This window comes from Ranitomeya variabilis, chromosome 1 (assembly GCF_051348905.1).
Source record: "Ranitomeya variabilis isolate aRanVar5 chromosome 1, aRanVar5.hap1, whole genome shotgun sequence".
NCBI lineage: Eukaryota > Metazoa > Chordata > Amphibia > Anura > Dendrobatidae > Ranitomeya > Ranitomeya variabilis.
Window position 1 is genome coordinate 895504815 of NC_135232.1, and position 16573 is coordinate 895521387.

The following is a 16573-nucleotide window of genomic DNA, read 5'->3' on the forward strand; positions in this document are numbered from 1 at the left end:
GCTCTATGCAGTGTAAAATAGGTTACAGGGGTATACAGGAGGCATTTGTTTGTTCAGCGGAGGACGATTGTAAGGAGTGGCACAGACAGATTTTGTAGGCCTAAAATAAAAAAGTAGGCTCAATGCAGTTCAAAACTGCTAACAGGAGTAAGCTGGTGGCATAGGTTTGTTCAGTGTAGGACAACTGTAAGGAGTGGATGACACAGTTAGTAGGCCAAAATCATAAAGTGAGGTAAATGTCTGCCAAACAAATTTTCATAAATAAACAGGTGGCATAGCTACGTACAGGGGTGGGCTCCTCTGCTGAGTAGCAGACAGTGGTAGTTGGCGCAAAGTATTAACTGGTCTAAATGGAGGCCAGGGCCCCTATATATTTTTACTATCATCTATCATTTCAACACATTTTTATTGGCAGTGCCATTGAAGGATTTAACAGCACAGACTACACAGTGGTGGAGTCGGGAGAGGTAAGTTTTGCAAGCGGTAGAGCGCTGTTCGAGCTTAAGGGGGACACTCTCTCGTGGGCGGCAGTACTGGCCCAGGGCCCCTCATATTACGACGATGTGTCTGACGTTGGTTGTGCACCACCTCCGTCAGAGACACTTCATTGTACTATGAGGGACCGTGTGCCAGTGCCGTCGCCCAAGAGTGGGCACACCCACCTGTCCAGGCAAACAGCACTCACACGAGTGCTTGCGCTAGGTGGTGACCACGGCCCTGTGGGGGGAGTCAGCCCACTTATGGAGGTTAAAAAAAATGGCCTATGGTGGACATTCAGCAGCTGCAAATGAAGGAATTGGAGCAGTCAGTAAGAGGAGGCCAAAAGCAAGACATTTTTCAGGCAAGCTATGTGTCAGCAGGGGAAGGTGGGGCAAAATAATTACAAATCCATGATTGGTTCATTTTAATGAAGGTTAGATCATCAATATTTTGGGTAGCCAGACGAGTCCTTTTTTCTGTCAGTATTGAACCAGCAGCACTGAAGACTAGTGTTGAGCGATACCGTCCGATACTTGAAAGTATCGGTATCGGAAAGTATCGGCCGATACCGTCACAGTATCGGAATCCAATCCGATACCGATACCCGATACCAATACAAGTCAATGGGACTCATGTATCGGACGGTATCCCTGATGGTTCCCAGGGTCTGAAGGAGAGGAAACTCTCCTTCAGGCCCTGGGAACCATATAAATGTGTAAAAGAAATAATTAAAATAAAAAATATCGCTATACTCACCTGTCCGACGCAGCCGGGACTTCAGCGAGGGAACCGGCAGCGTTGTTTGTTTAAAAATTGCGCTATTACTTGGTTACGTGAATTCCCGGCTTGTGATTGGTCAGGTCGGCCATGTTGCCGGGACGCGGACCAATCACAGCAAGCCGTGACGAAATTACGTCACGGCTTGCTGTGATTGGTCCGCGTCCCGGCAATATGGCCGCCCTGACCAATCACAAGCCGGGACGTCACGGGAGGCTGGACACGCGCTCATTTTAAAATGGGCGCGTGTCCAGCCTCCCGTGACGTCACGGCTTGTGATTGGTTGCGCCGCGATCAACCAATCACAAGCCGGGAGGCTGGACGCGCTCATTTTGAAATGGGCGCGTGTCCAGCCTCCCGTGACGTCACGGCTTGTGATTGGTTGCGCCGCGATCAACCAATCACAAGCCGGGAGGCTGGACGCGCTCATTTTGAAATGGGCGCGTGTCCAGCCTCCCGTGACGTCACGGCTTGTGATTGGTTGCGCCGCGATCAACCAATCACAAGCCGGGAGGCTAGACGCGCTCATTTTGAAATGGGCGCGTGTCCAGCCTCCCGGCTTGTGATTGGTTGACCGCGACGCAACCAATCACAAGCCGTGACGTCACGGGAGGCTGGACACGCGCCCTTTTTAAAATGAGCGCGTTTCCAGCCTCCCGTGACGTCACGGCTTGTGATTGGTTAATGGCGGCCATGTTGCCGGGACGCGGACCAATCACAGCAAGCCGTGACGTATTTTCGTCACGGCTTGCTGTGATTGGTCCGCGGCCCGGCAACATGGCCGCCCTGACCAATCACAAGCCGGGACTTCGCGTAACCATGTAAAAGCGGGAATTTTAAACAAACAACGCTGCCGGTTCCTGCGCTGAGGTCCCGGCTGCGTCGGACAGGTGAGTATAGCGATATTTTTTATTTTAATTCTCTATTTTACACATTTTAACATTAATGTTGTTCCGATACCCGATACCCGATACCACAAGAGTATCGGAATCCCGGTATCGGAATTCCGATACAGCAAGTATCGGCCGATACCCGATACTTGCAGCATCGGAATGCTCAACACTACTGAAGACTCTTTCTGATAGCACATTAGCAGCTGGGCAAGCCAGATCCTGTAATACATATTCTGCCAATTCAGGCCAGGTGTCTATTTTAGAAGCCCAGTAATCAAAAGGGAATGACGTGTGAGGGAGAACATCGATAAGGGAGGAAAAATAGTTCGTAACCATATTGGACAAATTTTGTCTCCTGTCACTTTGAATTGATGCAGCAGTACCTGTCGTGTCTGCGGTCATTGCGAAATCACTCCACAACCTGGTCATAAAACCCCTCTGTCCAATGCCACTTCTGATTTGTGCACCTCTAACACCTCTGCCATGTTGCCCCCTGCAGGTCGTGTGAGAACCATCACCGCTGCTGTGTGCTGGGAATGCCTGAACCAAACGGTCTACAAGAGTTGCTTGTTTGGTAGCCAATATTTGCTCAAGGTTCTCATGTGACATGATATTTAGCAATTTCCCTTTATAGCGTGGATCCAGGAGGCAGGCCAACCAGTAATCGTCATCGGTAATCATTTTTATAATGCGGAAGTCCCTTTTTAGGATACGCAAGGCACAATCAGCCATGTGGGCCAATGTTCCAGGTGTCAATTCACTGCTTGTGCTGGGTTGAGGAGCACTTCCTGGCAAATCAACATCACTTGTCTCCCGCAAAAACCCTGTACCTGACCTTGCAACGCCACCAGTTTCTATTGCCCCCTGAGAAGCATCCTCCCATAAATATTCATCCCCATCCTCCTCCTCCTCCTCTTCGTCCGCCACCTCGTCCAGGAGAGTTCCCTGAGCAGACAATGGCTGACTGTCATCAAGGCTTCCCTCATCCCCGGCTGCAGACGCCTGCTCCTTTAGGTGCGTCAAACTTTGTATCAGCAGACGCATTAGAGGGATGCTCATGCTTATGATGGCGTCGTCTGCACTTACCAGCCGTGTGCATTCCTCAAAACACTGATGGACTTGACAGAGGTCTAGTAGCTTCGACCACTGCACACCTGACAACTCCATGTCTGCCATCCAACTGCCTGCCCGTGTATGTGTATCCTCCCACAAATACATTACAGCACGCCTCTGTTCGCACAGCCTCTGAAACGTGCAGTGTGGAGTTCCACCTTGTTGCAACGTCGATTATTAGGCGGTGCTGGGGAAGCTTCAACGATCGCTGATGGTTCGGCATACGGCTGGAGTGTACAGGCGACCGGCGGATGTGCGAGAAAAGTCTTCACACCTTCAGGAGCAGGGCTGGTAACCCCGGCTAACTTTTCAGGAAGCACTGCACCACTAGGTTCAAGGTGTGAGCCAGGCAAGGTATGTGTTTCAGTTCTGAAAGGGCTATGGCATCCATAAAATTCCTTCTGTTATCACTGACTACCTTGCCTGCCTCAAGATGTACACTGCCCAGCCATGACTGAGTTTCTTGCTGCAAGAACTCGGGCAGAACTTCTGCGGTGTGTCTGTTATCGCCCAAACACTTCATTTCCAACACAGCCTGCTGACTCTTACCACTAGCTGTTCCATAATGGGACACCTCGTGTGCAACACTGGCAGCTGCGGATGGAGTGGTCGTGCGACCACGCTCTGTGGACGAGCTTTCGCTTCTGCTGGAGGAGGAGGAGGAAGAGGAGGGGTGGTGAATGCCTACAGCCAACTGTTTCCTAGACCATGGACTAGGCAGAACTGTCCCACTATGGCTGTCCCCTGTGGACCCTGCATCCACCACATTAACCCAGTGTGCCGTGATGGACACATAACGTCCCTGGCCATGCCTACTTGTCCATGCATCTGTTGTGAGGTGCACCTTTCTACTGACTGATTGCCTGAGTGCATGGACAATGCGGTCTTTGACATGCTGGTGGAGGGCTGGGATGGCTTTTTTCGCAAAGAAGTGTCGACTGTGTAGGTTATAGCGTGGTACTGCGTAGGCCATCAGGTCTTTGAAAGCTTCGCTTTCAACCAACCAGTAGGGCATCATCTCTAACGAGATTAGTCTAGCAATGTGGGTGTTCAAACCCTGTGTACGCGGATGAGAGGATGAGTACTTCCTTTTCCTAATGAGAGTCTCTTGTAGGGTGAGCTGGACTGGAGAGCTGCATATGGTAGAACTAGCGGTGGTGGCGGTGGTGGACATGGCGGATTGAGAGAGCGTTGGTGATGGTATTCTCGATGTTGGCCTACATACAGTGCTTCCTACCAATAACCTTGTGATTCCCTGACTGCTTTGGCCTTGCGACGATACCTCCACATTTGCTGCTGGTGGTGTCCTAACTGGTGGGCTTACAGTGAGGGAAGCAATGTAGCTTTGCTGACTACCTTCATTCTGAACGGATGCACCAACGGTACGGGATGTTTGGTAGTTAGTCCAGGCTTGCAAGTGCATGCTGGTTGAATGTCTATGCCTGCATGTTGTTTTTAAATTTTGGACATTCTTCCCTCTGCTAAAGGTCTTTGAGCATTTCTTACATATAACTTTGCACTGATCATTCGGATCTTCGTTAAAAAACTCCCACACTGCACTCTTCCTACTATCGAATACATTTTCAGGCATTGCACGCTGTGCTACTTTAACTGGATGGCCACGCTGTCCTAAAAGTGTTTTTGGTTTTGTCAAACGTTTTTTGCCAGATACGGGCCTGCCAGATGAAAGCTGCTGCGATGTAGATGCCTGCTGCGGATCATCCTCCTCCGCTTCAGAGCTACTGCCAGCGGCACCCGGTTCCCCCAATGGCTGCCAATCTTGGTCAACAACTGGGTCATCTATCACCTCCTCTTCAATGTCATGTGCACCTTCCTCTGTGTCACCGTGTAAGGTGCTATAGCGTTCAGGACGGGGCACCATAGTCTCATCAGGGTCACATTCTGGCTCAGTACACTGCGAGGGCAATGTAGTGATCTGAGTCAATGGAACAGCATAATAATCTAGCTGTGGCTGTGCATCTGTGCACTCCATGTCTGATTCATCTTGTAATGGGCTGTTAACTATTTCCCTTTCTAACCCTGGCACGGTATGTGTAAAGAGCTCCATGGAGTAAACTGTAGTGTCGCCTGCCGCATCCTTCAGTTTTGCTTTGGGTGAAGGACACAAGGAAGCGACTTGTTCCTGACCGGGAGCATCCACTGACGACTCGCTGCTTTTATATTTCGAACTTTCGGAAGAGGAGGCGAAAGAGTTAGAGGCTGAGTCAGCAATGAAAGCCAAAACTTTTTCCTGCTGCTCCGGCTTTAAAAGCGGGTTTCCAACTCCCAGATAAGGGAGCCTTCGAGGCCTTGTGTAGCCAGACGATAACGTTGGCTCAACAACTCGAGCCTTTTTGCTTTTCCCACTACCACCAGATGCTCCACCACCACCACCATCATGACCAGCTGGAGAGCGATCTGCTGCCTGGAACATCCTTCAGCATGACAGTGGGTCACTAATGGTGTGAGGAGGGATTTCTATGGAGGGCCGCACAGCCCTCCATGTACTTTCCAGCGGTAGCCTAACTGCTATTAGGTACCGAGATGAGATTCTCAGACCCCTTGTGAGACCATATGCTGGCGTGGTTGGCCCTGGGTTCCTCCTAATGTAGACAATGCCAGACCTCATGTAGCTGGAGTGTGTCAACAGTTCCTGCAAGATGAAGGCATTGAAGCTATGGACTAGCCTGCCCGTTCACCAGACCTGAAACCGATTGAACACATCTGGCACATCATGTCTCACACCATCCCCCAACATCACGTTGCACCACAGACTGTCCAAGTTGGTGGATGCTTTAGTCCTAGTCTGGGAGGATATCCCTCAGGAGACCATCCGACTCCGGATCAGGAGCATACCCAGGCATTGTAGGTAGGTCATACAGGCACGTGGAGGCCACTCACACTACTGAGCATCATTTCCTTGTCTTGAGGCATTTCCACAGAAGTTGGATCGGCCTGTAACTTCATTTTCCACTTTTGAGCATCCAATGATTTTGAGCATCATTCCAACTTCAGACCTCCGTGGGATATTAGTTGTGATTTACATTGATAATTTTTAGGTTTTATTGTTCTCAACACATTCCACTATGTAATGAATAAAGATTTACAACTGGAATATTTCATTCAGTGATATCTAGGATGTGGAATTTTACTGTTCCGTTTATTTTTTTGAGCAGTGTATATATATGCACAGTAAAGACCAAATGTTTTGACACACCTTCTCATTTAAAGATTTTTCTGCATTTTCATGACTATGAAAATTGTGCATTCACACTGAAGGCATCAAAACTATGAATAAACACACGTAGAATTATATACTTAACAAAAAAGTGTGAAACAACTGAAATTATGTCTTATATTCTAGGCTCTTCAAAGTAGCTACCTTTTGCTTTGATGACTGCTTTGCACACTCTTGGTATTCTCTTGATGAGCTTCAAGAGGTAGTCACTGGGAATGGTCTTCCAACAATCTTGAAGAAGTTCTCAGAGATGCTTAGCACTTGTTGGCCCTTTTGCCTTCACTCTGCAGTCCAGCTGACACCAAACCATCTTGATTGGGTTCAGGTCTGGTGACTGTGGATGCCAGGTCATCTGGCGTAACACCCCATCACTCTCCTTCTTGGTAAAATAGCCCTTACACAGCCTGGAGGTGTGTTTGGGGTCATTGTCCAGTTGAAAAATAAATGATGGTAAAACTGAAAGCAAACCAGATGGAATAGCATGCCGTTGCGAGATGCTGTGGTAGCCATGCTGGTTCAGTATGCCTTCAATTTTGAATAAATCCCCAACAGTGTCACCAGCAAAGCACCCTCATACCATCACACCTCCTCCTCCATGCTTCATGGTGGGAACCAGGCATACAGAGTCCATCCGTACTTGGGGACACTTTCAAAGTTTTCCCAATTTTTCAAACTGACTGACCTTCATTTCTTAAAGTAACGATGGTGACTCATTTTTCTTTACTTAGCTGCTTTTTTCTTGCCATAATACAAATTCTAACAGTCTATTCAGTAGGACTATCAGCTGTGCATCCACCAGACTTCTGCACAACACAACTGATGGTCCCAACCCCATTTATAAGGCAAGAAATCCCACTTATTAAACCTGACAGGACACACCGGTGAAGTGAAAACCATTCCTGGTGACTACCTCTTGAAGCTCATCAAAAGAATGCCAAGAGTGTGCAAAGCAGTCATCAAAGCAAAAGGTGGCTACTTTGAAGAGCCTAGAATATAAGACATAACAAAAAAGTGTGAAACAACTGAAATTAAGTATAATTCCACATGTGTTAATTCATAGATTTGATGCCTTCAGTGTGAATGTACAATTTTCATAATCATGAAAATACAGAAAAATCTTTAAATGAGAAGGTGTGTCCAAACTTTTGGTTTGTACTGTATATGTATATACTGTGTGTATATATATATATCTATATATATAATTGTCTAAGGGTTTTTCCGTCTGTCTGTCTGTCTGTCTGTCTGTCTTTCTGTCTGTCTGTCTGTCTTTCTGTCTGTCTGTCTGTCCTGGAAATCCCGCATCTCTGATTGGTCGAGGCCGCCAGGCCTCGACCAATCAGCAAAGGGCACAGTATCGACGTAGATGTCATAATGGTTGCCATGGCGACAATGATGTCATAAAGGTTGCCTCGACCAATCAGCGACGGGCACAGTCTGCCGCGAATTCTGGAATCATCAATGTCCATATACGTTGGGGACATGCATATTCTAGAACACCCGATGCGTTAGAATCGGGCCACAATCTAGTATATATATATATATATATATATATATATATATATATATATATATATATACTGCATATATATCTATATATAAAATGCATTGTGATTACTCGCTGATCATGCCCCCTGCACAGTAGCTCTGCCCCCCACCACATCACCACACATAATCTTGCCCCCACCCCGTTACCACACACAATCCTGCCCCCACCGCATTACCACACACAGTCCGCAACACATCACCACACACAATCCCGCCCCCACCACATCACCACACATAATCCTGCCCCCACCACAACACCACACATAATCCAGCCCCTTCAACGCATCACCACACATAATCCCGCCCCCACCCCATTGCCACACATAATCCCACCCCCACCACATCACCACACATAATCCCACCCCCACCCCATCACCACACATAATCCCACCCCCCCACCCCATCACCACACATAATCCCGCCCCCCCAACCCCATCACCACACATAATCCCGCCTCCCCACCCCATCACCACACATAAACCCGCCCCCCACCCCATCACCACATATAATCCCGGCTCCCAGTATATCACCACACATAATCCAGCCCCCCACCACATCACCACACATAATCCCGCCCCACCACATTACTACACATAATCCCACCCCCCACCACATCACCACACATAATCCTGCCCCCCACCACATTACCACAGATAATCCCGCCTCCCACCACATCACCACACATAATCCCGTCCCCCCGCCCCTTCAACACACATAATCCCGCCCCCCCGCCCCATCACCACACATCATCCCGATCCCACCACATTACCACACATAATCCTGCCCCCCAGCACATTATCACAAATAATCCTGCCCCCCACCACATTACCACATATAATCCTGCCCCCCACCACATTACCACACATAATCCCGCCCCCCCACCCCATCCCTACACATAATCCTGCCACCCCACCACATTACCACACATAATCCCGCCCCCCACCACATTACCACACATAATCCCACCCCCCACCCCATCACCACACATAATCCTGCCACCCCACCACATTACTGCACATAATCCCGCCCCCACCACATTACCACACATAAACCTGCCCCCCCACCACATTACCACACATAATCCCGCCTCCCACCACATCACCACACATAATCCCGTCCCCCCACCTCATCAACACACATAATCCCGCCCCCCCGCCCCATCACCACACATAATCCCGGCCCCCAGCACATTACCACACATAATTCCGCCCCACCACCACATTACTACAGATAATCCCGCCCCCCACCACATTACTGCACATAATCCCGCCCCCACCACATTACCACAGATAATCCCGCCCCCCACGACATTACCACACATAATCCCGCCCCCCACCACATTACCACACATGATCCCGCCCCCACCACATTACCACACATAATTCCACCCCACCACCACATTACTACAGATAATCCTGCCCCCCACCACATTGCTGCACATGATCCTGCCCCCACCACATTACCACAGATAATCCCGCCCCCACCACATCACCACACATAATCCCGCCCCCACTACATTACTACACATAATCCAGCCCCCCCACATTACCACACATAATCCCACCCCCCACCACATTACCACATATAATCATGCCCCCCACCACATTACCACACATAATCCCACATTCCCACCACATTATCGCACATAATCCTGCCCCATCACATTACCGCACAAAATCCCACCTTCCCACCACATTACCAAACATAATCCCGCCCCCACCACATTATCGCACATAATCCCGCCCCCACCACATTACCACACATAATCCCGCCCCACCACCACATTACTACAGATAATCCCGCCCCCACCACATTACCACAGATAATCCCACCCCCCACCACATTACCACACATAATCCCACCCCTCCACCACATCACCACTCATAATCCCACCCCCCCACCCCATCACCACACATAATCCCACCCCCACCACATTACCACACATAATCCTGCCCCCCACCACTTTACCACACATAATCCCATCCCCCACCACATTACCACACATAATCCTGCCCCCCCACCACATTACCACACATAATCCCACATTCCCACCACATTATCGCACATAATCCTGCCCCCATCACATTACCGCACAAAATCCCACCTTCCCACCACATTACCACACATAATCCCGCCCCCACCACATTATCGCACATAATCCCGCCCCCACCACATTACCACACATAATCCCGCCCCACCACCACATTACTACAGATAATCCCACCCCCACCACATTACCACACATAATCCCGCCCTCACCACATTACCACAGATAATCCCACCCCCCACCACATTACCACACATAATCCCACCCCTCCACCACATCACCACTCATAATCCCACCCCCCACCCCATCACCACACATAATCCCACCCCCACCACATTACCACACATAGTCCCGCCCCCCACTACTTTACCACACATAATCCCATCCCCCACCACATTACCACACATAATCCTGCCCCCCCACCACATTACCACACATAATCCCACCCCCCACCACATTACCACACATAATCCTGCCCCCTACCACATTACCACACACAATTCCGCCCCCCCACCAGATTACCACACATAATCCGGCCCCCCACCACATTATCACACATAATCCCGCCCCCACCACATTACCACACATAATCCCGCCCCCCAACCACATCACCACACATAATCCCGCCCCTCGCCACATCACCACACATAATCCCACCCCCACCACATCACCACACATAATCCCACCCTCATCACATCACCACACATAATCCCACCCCCCAACACATCATAACACATAATCCCACCCCCCACCTCATTACCACACATAATCCCGCCCCCCCACCCCATTACCACACATAATATCACCCCCCACCCCATTACCACACATAATCCCACCACCCACCACATCACCACACATAATCCCGCCCCAACACATCACCACACTATTGTTATTAACTTAATTTTAAGTTAAATCATCACCTGCATAAGCGCTATTGAATGTTGTCATTATTTACTTTAGTTTAATCACCAGCAGCATTAATTAGACAGCAATGAGCGTGCCGAGCGTTAGCTGGCTGGAAACATCTAGTATATATATATATATATATATATATATATATATATATATATATATATATAACTATTTTTGTACTGTTCTATGGTGGCATTCCTTGTTTTTTACCTGTGTCTTTCATTCTTATATGTGGTGTGTTATTATTGTATTTACATATTTTTGAGCGAAACCTGTTTCAGTCTGTCACTGATTTGAGGCTGGGATGGAGGTTCACCTTCCAGCAACATAATGACCTAAAACATACTGTTAAAGCAACACTCAAGTGGTTTAAGGGAAAACATGTAAATGTTTTGGAGTGGCCTAGTCAAAACCTAGACCTGAATCCAATTGAGAATTTGAGGTCAGACTTGAAGATTGTTTTTCACCAGAGGAAACCATCAAACTTGAAAGAGCTAGAGCAGTTTTGCCTTGAGACACAGACAAAAATCCCAGTGGCAATATGTGGACAGCTCATAGAGATTTATCCAAAGCGACTTGCAGCTACTTGCAGCTTTAATTGCCGTAAAAGGAAGCTCTACAAAGCACTGGCTTTAAGGGGTTGAATAGTTGTGCACACTGACATTTTCAGTTATATTCTCCTATTTGCTGTTTGCTTCACAATAAAAACAAAATCAAATGTTCACAGTTTTAGGGATGTTCTTGACATGAACTGATGCAAACCCTAAATAAACAACAGTGAAATTCCAGGTTGTGAAGTAGAAAAAACAGAAAAATGCCATTGTGTGGACGATAATAAAAAAAGGTGTATATCATGAGAATTATCTAATTTAATTAAAAATCAAGATCAAGGTTGCAAACTAAAAATTACCTAATGTTACCCTTGTGAATTTGAGACTCTAAAATTGGTAGAGTAAATAAATATAACAATTAGAGTATTTGTTTAATAGTTAAAAGTTATTTCTAATAACTGATTCCCCATTTATGAATTAGTTACATATTGTAAGTCTAAGAGGGAACATTTCTACTTGTGGACAATCCCAAAATGGAGATTTATAGGCCATGCAATGCTCCTCTGAGAAATTAAACGTTCATACAGTATATCTTCTTTAGAAAGGAAAAACTCTATTTTCAACTAGTATGGGTAGCAATTTTATGGGTCAATGTTAACCCTTTAATGAGGCTTGCCAGATTACTTATCATAAAAAGCCAAACCAAACTCCATTTCAGACACGTTTTGGAGTGTTTGAATCTCATCTGTGAAAATTACAAGGTAATTTCTGAAGTGGATATTTACATATTTCTCAAGGTAATCTCACTTCAAATAATCCATCAGCAACTAACTACAGCTAAAACATGTCAGTCTTGTAAACCATCTGTTATGCTTCAATATATGCATGTCACTTCCTAGAACAATACTCTCTTGAATTCTCAAGGAAAGTAATGACTTTCTCACTAATTAAACGTGTAACTGACGCACAGCATATTGCTATGTTTTGAAGAACTTGAGCTGCTCACAGGCAGCAGCATATCATCATGGATATTTTAGTGTCTGATTCCTAAATACACAAATGCCTAAATGTTGTTATAAAAAAAATAAAGACCTATGTGATTTTTTGAAACCTAAATATAATTTTAACCAGACTTTTACACTTGATTCATTCATTTTATTTAAATAGTAAAACTAAAGTAAAGTAAAGACAAGTTTTGCGCTGACGTGAGAATGAAGTGAAGACTAAGGTATGTAAATTTATAATTTTGTACCTCAAGAATTAGATTCAGTCATTAAAAGTACAGTTGTAGCTATTTTTAATACACAGGACTAGGGTTGAGCGAAACGGACCGGACAAATTGAAAAATCGCCGACTTTCGGCAAAGTCGGGTTTTATGAAACCCAACCCGATCCCACTGTGGGATCGGCCATGAGGTCGGCGATCTTCGCGCCAAAGTTGCGTTTAATATGATGCGTTCAGCGCCATTTCTCAGCCAATGAAGGAGGATGCAGAGTGTGGGCAGCGTGATGACAAAGGTCTTGGTCCCCACCATCTTAGAGAAGGGCATGACAGTGATTGGCTTGCTTTCTGCGGCGTCACAGGGGGTATAAAGGGGCATGCACGCCGACCGCCATCTTACTGCTGCTGTTCTAGCATAGGGAGAGGTTGCTGCAGCTTCGTCAGAAGCAGAGATATAGTTAGGAAGGGAAGATTAACCCCCAAACCGCTTGTGCTGTAGCAATTTCCACTGTCCAACACCACCTTTTTTTTGTAGGGACAGTGGAGGCTATATCTTTGTGCATCAGCTCTGTAGCTTATTAGGCTGCCTTATAAGGCTCCCTGATAGCTGCATTGCTGTTTGCACCACTGCTGTGCAAACCAACTGCTTTTTTAAAAGAAAAATCCTTTTGCTCCTTTCTGCAGTTATCTTATTTGTCCACACTTTTGTGTGCAGCATTCCTTTTTGTTGCTGCCATACTTGTCCTGAGATCATTGTAGGGAGATTGAAATTGTACTACAGTCCTTGGATTTTTTCAGATATCTTCCAGCCACTTGCTGCCACTTACATTGCGTTGTGTTACACACTGGGCCTGAGTTGTGGTGCTGTTTCCCCCCAACAAATAGTTAGATTGAAATTCTCACAAAGTGGATATACCTCAGTCCTCTTAGTTTGTGGTGTATCAGCCAGCCACTTGCTGCCACTCACATTGCATCGTTAAATACACTAGGCCTGAGTTTGGGTTCTGTGTCCAGAAAAAAAAAAGTGAGATTGAAATTCTCACAAAGTGATTATAACGCAGTCCTCTTAGTTTGTGGTGTATCAGCCAGCCAATTGCTGCCACTCACATTGCATTGTGTTACACACTGGGCCTGAGTTGTGGTGCTGTCTCCCCCCCCCCAAAAAGGGAGATTCAAATTGTCACAAAGTGGATATACATCAGTTCTGTTAGTTTGTCGTATATCAGCCAGCAGCCACGTTCTGCCACTTACATTGAGTTGTAAAATACACTGGACCTGAGTTTGGGTTCTGTGTCCAAAAAAAATAAGTGAGATTCAAATTCTCACAAAGTGGATATGCCTCAGTCCTCTTAGTTTGTGGTGTATCAGCTAGCCACTTGCTGCCACTCACATTGCATTGTAAAATACCCTGGGCCTGAGTTTGGGTTCTGTGTCCAAAAAAAATAAGTGAGATTCAAATTCTCACAAAGTGGATATACCTCAGTTCTCTTAGTTTGTGGTGTATCTGTCATGTCGGACGCTGTTCAGACCAGGTCGTCCGACAGACAGCGGTAATTCTGCTTTTGTCCACTTTGTGCTCATTGGCGTCAGCTAGATTTTATCTAGCTGGTCCGGGGTTAATTTACCTGGTGCTCGGATTGGAAGCTAGGCCATGCCCACTGCCTTTAAATAGTTCTCCTGAACATTGGGCGTCGCCGATTATAGCTTCTGTCTTGTGCGTGGTTATCTTGGTCTGGAGTGGTGAGCTGGTAGTTGGAGTATCGTTGCTGGTGGTGTATTTCCCTTTGTCTTATTTGCTCCTTCCCATATTTGTATTTGTTTTGCCCTTTGCATTTATAAGTGTATTCCTGAGTGACTGCGGCGTGGTGCTTATTTTTCCATTATCCTTGTCTGTGCTAACTGTGGGTATTGGAGTGTGGTCTCTTCACTGGGTAGTGGGCGGTGGTATCAGGCTAGGGTTGATACAGGAGATAAGGCGAGGTTGGAGGCCCAGACATGCACACCATCAGTGTAAACTCTGGGAGAGGGACAGTCAGGGTTTCCCTAGTCTGAAGGAAATCACAGGGGCCCGGGTTATTAGCTCTTTTCTACCAAGGTCTCCCGTTACAGTATCAGCCAGCCACTTGCTGCCACTCACATTGCGTTGTAAAATACAGTGGGCCTGAGTTTTGTTTCTGTGTCCAAAAAAAAAAGTGAGATTCAAATTCTCACAAAGTGGATATGCCTCAGTCCTCTTAGTTTGTGGTGTATCAGCCAGCCACTTGCTGCCACTCACATTGCATTGTAAAATACACCGGGCCTGAGTTTGGGTTCTGTGTCCAAGAAAAAAGTGAGATTGAAATTCTCACAAAGTGGATATACCTCAGTTCTCTTAGTTTGTGGTGTATCAGCCAGCCACTTGCTGCCACTCACATTGTGCTGTGTTACACACTGGGCCTGAGTTGTGGTGCTGTCTCCTCCCAAAAAAAGGGAGATTCAAATTGTCACAAAGTGGACATACGTCAGTTCTGTTAGTTTGTCGTATATCAGCCAGCCATGTTCTGCCACTTACATTGCGTTGTAAAATACACTGGGCCTGAGTTTGGGTTCTGTGTCCAAAAAAAATAACTGAGATTCAAATTCTCACAAAGTGGATATACCTCAGTTCTCTTAGTTTGTGGTATATCAGCCAGCCACTTGCCTCCACTCACATTGCGCTGTTACACACTGGGCCTGAGTTGTGGTGCTGTCTCCCCCCCAAAAAAGGGAGATTCAAATTGTCACAAAGTGGACATACATCAGTTCTGTAAGTTTGTCGCATATCAGCCAGCCACTTGCTGCCACTCACATTGCGTTGTAAAATACACTGGGCCTGAGTTTGGGTTCTGTGTTGAAAAAAAAAAGTGAGATTCAAATTCTCACAAAGTGGATATACCTCAGTCCTCTTAGTTTGTCGTGTATCAGCCAGCCACTTGCTGCCACTCACATTGCGTTGTAAAATACACTGGGCCTGAGTTTGGGTTCTGTGTTGAAAAAAATAAGTGAGATTCAAATTCTCACAAAGTGGATATACCTCAGTCCTCTTAGTTTGTGGTGTATCAGCCAGCCACTTGCTGCCACTCACATTGCGTTGTAAAATACACTGGGCCTGAGTTTGGGTTCTGTGTTGAAAAAAATAAGTGAGATTCAAATTCTCACAAAGTGGATATACCTCAGTTCTCTTAGTTTGTGGTATATCAGCCAGCCACTTGCCTCCACTCACATTGCGCTGTTACACACTGGGCCTGAGTTGTGGTGCTGTCTCCCCCCCAAAAAAGGGAGATTCAAATTGTCACAAAGTGGACATACATCAGTTCTGTAAGTTTGTCGCATATCAGCCAGCCACTTGCTGCCACTCACATTGCGTTGTAAAATACACTGGGCCTGAGTTTGGGTTCTGTGTTGAAAAAAAAAAGTGAGATTCAAATTCTCACAAAGTGGATATACCTCAGTCCTCTTAGTTTGTCGTGTATCAGCCAGCCACTTGCTGCCACTCACATTGCGTTGTAAAATACACTGGGCCTGAGTTTGGGTTCTGTGTTGAAAAAAATAAGTGAGATTCAAATTCTCACAAAGTGGATATACCTCAGTCCTCTTAGTTTGTCGTGTATCAGCCAGCCACTTGCTGCCTCTTACATTGTGTTGTGTTATACACTGGGACTGAGTTGTGGTGCAGTCTCCCTTCAAAAAAAGGGAGAATTAAATTCTCAAGAAGTCTATATACACCATCTACCTTGTTTTAAAATACCATATAATGGTTGTTATTTTGGTTAGATTT